Source organism: Condylura cristata, unplaced genomic scaffold, assembly GCF_000260355.1.
Source record: "Condylura cristata isolate star-nosed mole 26May11 unplaced genomic scaffold, ConCri1.0 scaffold00007, whole genome shotgun sequence".
Classification (NCBI taxonomy): domain Eukaryota; kingdom Metazoa; phylum Chordata; class Mammalia; order Eulipotyphla; family Talpidae; genus Condylura; species Condylura cristata.
This window is the reverse complement of record NW_004567108.1, coordinates 34863599-34869605: the sequence shown is the minus strand read 5'-3', so window position 1 is coordinate 34869605 and position 6007 is coordinate 34863599. Positions and strand designations below refer to the sequence as shown.

General features: G+C 37.6%; 1 protein-coding gene across 2 annotated transcripts in view; it reads right to left on the bottom strand.

Moving 5' to 3' along the window:
- The window catches only part of AP3B1 (adaptor-related protein complex 3, beta 1 subunit), a 191498-nt gene that overhangs the window by 103857 nt on the left and 81634 nt on the right, over positions 1-6007 (bottom strand). The window lies entirely within an intron of this gene.

Below are 6007 nucleotides of genomic sequence, written 5' to 3'. Positions count from 1 at the left end.
GTATATATATATATATACATATATATATATAAATTGATTTAATCTTAGTGGTAGGTATATATACAAATATATTTATGCTGTTTTGTACTTTTCTATAGGTTTGTAATATTTCACATGTCAATATAAGAACACGAGAAAAATAAAACATTAATTTATGTTACTTATCCCTCCCTTAAAAGATGACACTTTTAGGCCCTCCCTGGTGGCACAGCAGGTTAAAGCACAGCACTGAGAAGCTAAAGTCACTTCTGCATGAGTTTGATTCCCCCCTGCCCCAGAGGTGACCACATGGTGCGGCAGACCTCTCCTGACCCGCCCCCTGCTCCCCTCATCAGTGTACTTCGTCGATCTGCCTGTTCTGCTCCCCACTCTGTCTCCAGTGAAGCCTCTCGCCACCCTGAGCCTCTGGCCTGTACCCCAGTTCTGAATGCACAAAATAAATAAATCTTAAAAAAAAATGACACTTTTAGGGCCTCCCTGTGGCGCAAAAGGTTATATTTCAGCATTATGAAGCTAGAGGGAGCCACTGTAGCACGAGTTCTATCCCTAGCAGGAAGTTAACCCACATGGTATAGCAGACCTCTCCTTCCTCAGAACTCTTCTGTCTCGCCCACTGCTCCCCTCAGCAGTGTAATTCAGTCAATCTGTCTGTTCTGCTCCCCACTCTGTTTCTGGTGAATCCTTTCAGCCTCTCCTACCTCTGGCCTATACCCCAGCTCTTGTCTACATAAATATTTAGAGAAAAAAATGACAATTTTAGAGAATATTTAGAAACAAATACGCTCCACCATTAATCAGTTTAATCAAAGCCTACCTTTCTGTCTCAGTTGAAATAGTAACTATTTCAATGAAGTCATTCTAAATCTTTATACTATGTTTAAAGAGTTGTAGAGCTTGGCCAACTTTCGTTTCCAAGTCTTTTGCTTTTTTCTTCCCACAGAACAATGAAATTATGCTCCTTAATACAGTATTTCTCATGGTGTTTTCTGTTCCTGAAATGTCTACTAACAGCTTCCTCAGAAAATATCAAAAGAGGGACTTGAGCAACCTTTCTCAGTTCTATAAACCCAAATGGAACACTTTCGCTAATGACAATAGAGATTCTCGGTAAATGATTATAGTTTCTAAGAAAATGTAGCAGTTGGGTAACAGTACAAGGTAGGGCTACAAAAAAGCAGGCTAGATAACACGAACAAAGCACTATATATGCCAGGAAATCTGTAAGCTTCACATAGATTGTCTCATTTAATCCTCAGAACAACTTTGCAAGGTAGGTACAATCAGTGCTGCTCTAATGATTGTTTTGAAAAAGTGTATTTGTTCCAAATCAATTGATATATTAGGGTACAATCTAGGCATAATGGGGATTTTGTGTTTGCTTAGGCATAATTTCATATGCAAGAAATAGTAGGGGAAGGCACAAAACTGCACTCAGCTAAAATGGGCTGTACAGGAGTAAGCAACCATCCCCAGTTCAAACTTCTGCCTCAGATCACCCTGTGTTTATTATGGGCCACAGTCAGTCACAACTGAAAGTATAATTTTCCTTCCAGTTTCAGATTGACCCTCCTTCTATTGCTGAATTCAGAAATACGGCTTTTCCAACATCCATTTCCACAATCAAACCTCAGATCTTTTTCAAGGTAAAGAGCCATATTCATTGTAGTATTTGTTGTTTTGTGAATTTTTTAACCAGGTAATATGTCAAACTATGTTCTTTTTTATTTTTTTTTTAAAGATTTATTTATTTATACAGAACTAGGGGACAGGCCAGAGGCATTGGGGTTAAGAGGATTCACCAGAGACAGAGTAGGTAGCAGAATGGGCAGATGTACTGTAATACACTGCTGAGGGGAGCAGAGAGCAGGTCAGGAGAGGTCTGCCACACCATGTGGGTCACCGCCCTGGTTGGGATCAAACCCATGCTGCAGTGGCTGCAATAGCTTCATAGTACTGTGCTTTAACCTGCTGAACCACAGGGAGAGCCTACTATGTTCATTTTTTATTAGGTTCTTTTATTTTCCTTTTCAATGCACCACCAATGAAGTTTATGAATGTTATGTACCTAACTCCATTTCTCCAATAAGCCTGTAGTTTTCATTATATAAATCACATTTAGGAATATATATGTTGCATTATAAAGAACTGACGTATTACTGTTACTACCACTTTATATATGAGGAAACTAAGTCTCATATAGCTTACATTACATTATTTGCCCAAAATCATGTTGTAAGTGGTAAAACAGGCTTTGAAGTCAGACAGTCTAACATGAGAGCCTCTACTCTCAAGCACTACTTGTCTATCAGTACATGTATAATATTAAAATAGACAAGATGTTGAATTTTCAGGTAATGTATTTTTTTTTAATTTTATAACTTTTTAAAAAGTTTATTTCTATACTAGTTCTCGTCTTTTCATTCATTGTGAATATATTTTCCTTACCTACCACATTTATAAAAGCTGCTTCAAGATGTTTGCCTGCAAATTGTAGCATCTGGCTGATCTTGGGGTTGGTTCCTCTTTGTTTTTCTCAAAAACTGATTACACATTCTTGGTCTTCTTTTTTATTATGGTAAAGTACACTTAAAAATTACCATTTTGGGCCCTCCCTGGTGGTGCAGCTGGTTAAAGCACAGCACTAAGAAGCTAAAGCCACTTCTGCATGAGTTCGATCCCCGCCTGCCTAGGAGGTAATCCACATGGTGCAGCAGACCTCTCTTGACCTGCCCGCTGCTCCCCTCAGCAGTGTACTTCATCAGTCGGCCTGTTCTGCTCTCCACTCTGTCTCTGGTGAATCCTCTCACCAGCCCTGGACCTCTGGCCTATACCCCAGTTCTGTATATACAAATAAATACATCTTTAAAAAAAAATTTCCATCTTACCTTTGTTTATGTGTGAAGTTCAGTGGCTTTAAGTACATGTAGTGTTGGACAACCAATACCAGTATTCATTTCCACATATTTTCATATCTTCATAAGATGAAGCTCCCTATCCATTATACAATTCCCCATTCAGGTTCTTCTTATGCTCAGTAATTTGGGTAATATTTTGGAGAGTATGAGTGTTAACGTTGTAGAGATCATGACATTGTTATACTCTTTGAATGAGCACAGCTGCAGGTTTTTGTTTTATCTGACAATTAACTTTATGTTAACTTTGCCTCATTGCCTGAGCTCAAATTTATTTAACTTCCTTTATTCTTAGGTGTGCTGTTCTGATTTTACATGTTGATGAGCAATCAGCCAGGTACCTGGACAGAGGTATTCACCAATGCTGAGGCCCCTCCATTAGCTTTCTCCTTTCTTAGAACTTTCCCTTAACTTTTCAAAATCTGTAGCTTTTCTGAACATCATCCTTCTTCTTCAGGCCAGGAAGAATTTGCATTTATTTTTCTTGGGAGTTTTAGCTTCTTTAGGAAGTGCCAACTGTAGCTTTCATGTGCTAACTGTGTTAGGAAATTGTGTGTGCTAAATTGTATAAAAATCAACATAGGCCCTCCCTGGTGGCGCAGCGGGTTAAAGCACTGCACTACGAAGCTAAAGCCACTTCCCCATGAGTTCAATTCCCGCCTGCCCCGGAGGAGACCACATGGCGTGGCAGACCTCTCCTGACCCGCCCGCTGCTCCCCTCAGCAGTGTACTTCGTCGATCTGCCTGTTCTGTTCCCCACTCTGTCTCTGGTGAAGTCTCTCACCGCCCCTGAGCCTCTGGCCTGTACCCCAGTTCTGTATGTACAAATAAATAAATCTTTAAAAAAAAAAAATCAACATAGACATTCCCTATTAATTAAACAATTTAATAAAACTTCTGGAAATGCTCAGTGAGGTAGCTTGACAATAGAGAAGTCAGATCTACAAAAATTATATGGAATTCATGGCAAACCAATCACTGAATACTTGGTCTGATCTCCATTGTTCAGTTTTAAAAATGGTTTAAGTAATTAAGTATAAGTATCTGCTTACATTTAGGTTAAAACAATCATTTTAGTTTCTTTTTCACATCTAATGGCCTGAGAAATGCACAATTTAAAAATTCAATGAAGTAATAGAACTGAAAGTCATTCTTTATGATAATTTTCATTTATCAATTCTTTCAAATGCCTTTTCTTGAGAAATAAGTAACTGAAGAACTGAGTATACCTAGTTAGATATCTTCATTAACTTACTTTTATATTTAATCATGAAAAAATTGAGGAATATAAACGTATAGTAAAAAATCTGGTGCATTTTTTAAATACCATTATATTTGCACCAGTTGGTAGTATAGTCTATTGTGGTAATCCCGTATCACTCAAATTTTATAGAACATTTGAGAAGCTGAGGTCCAAAACTTAGCTATTAATACAGTTCAAGAAAAAAATTATCAGTTCAAACTATGTTGTTTTCAAATTAAGTGGATAAAAAGATGTGGACTATAGTCCACAACTTCAGATCAAAGGGCACTATATTCCAATATTGGTTATTTACAAATACAAAGAGGGACCAAAACACAATCTTGGTCTAGTTTTGTAGGATATAATCACTTTCAGATTGATAAACACACTAATTTATATGGTTTTTCATTTATAGTAATCTATGTACTCCGTATATTAGAATAGTCAAGCCAGAAAGTCATAGCAATCATAATATTCCAGATATCATATCGACTGTACAACACTGCCCGCATTAAGTAAACACAGAGAGCATCAGGCTGAAAGAGTGCTATTATCAGTGAGCAAAAACTCAATAGCAAGCACAGGTTCCCTTTCTTTAACTCCATTTTTACAAAGTAACTCACTGAATGAAACAAATCAACAGAATACTTGGAAATATCTGATTGCTTCAAAAGTGCCTTAAATGTAAGGTAAATCTAAATCATGAACGTAAACTAAATTATTCATAATAATTTGGTCATAAATATGAAAACCTTCGGTTAAACCTTCAATAATATTACTCACATCCTAGTTAAGGATAAGGACAATCCCAAAGCATGCAGAAAATGGCCAACTTACTACATCAGCTTACGAGACAATGAGTGTGGCTTATCAGTAGTGAAAGGTGGCAGAATGAGAGCGACCCACACAGACACAGCAATTACAAAGAGAGAGACAGACACTAATGAAAGAGAGACACAAGGAGATAATGCCAAGACACAGACACTAGACTGTGGAGGGTACAGTTGTTTGAAGTGTCAGAAAGATACCCAGGTTGAGAGAGAGGGGACAAAAACAGAGACAGAGGGGGGGAAATGGGCAGTGATGGCGGGGTGGATTCACAAAACCAAAGGTAGTGTCAGACGGAAAGGAAAAACTAGAGTGAAGCAATGGTAAGACTGAGCATAAAGCCTAATGGAAAGTCTGCAGCAAATGAGTAAAGAATTCTTTTCCAGTCTCACCGATCAAATCAGGTTCTCCACTGGTGGAAAATGGAGATTTAGATATATGAAGGATTGGGAAGTCCCTGTTTTATACAGGGGTGATTCCTCTTACCTCTGTCTCTAAGTCAACTGCTTTAAACAATGATTTAAAACATAAAATCTGGTAAGTTATACCACTTCTAAAAAGTATTTAATGGTTTTCCCATCACCTGCAGGGCAAGGCTAGCAGCACTTACCCCTTCAGCTCTTGGTCTTGCCTATCATTCTGGACAGCCTTTTAAGTTTCCTGAAATCACCAAGCTGTTTCATAACTCTGACTCTATGCACTCTTCTTTTCATATTCTGTATAATAAATCACTTCTTATAAGTTCACAGTCAAATCTTAGCTTTCATGAAACTCTCTGACTTGTTTCCTCCTACTTCAGAATTGCAATAATGGTCTCAAGCCTTCTATTATGGTATTATAATACTTACCACATAATATAACACTTACCATATACTCTTATTTTTTTATCTGTTTTTCTTTGATATTAAAACTAGAATGTCATCTCTTTGCATCATACCATCTTACATAAAATCTTAAAGAAATAAGCACCTAGTAACTGTTGAATGGACAGACTAAAGAATGAGCAGGCCTTAGCTGCTTGATC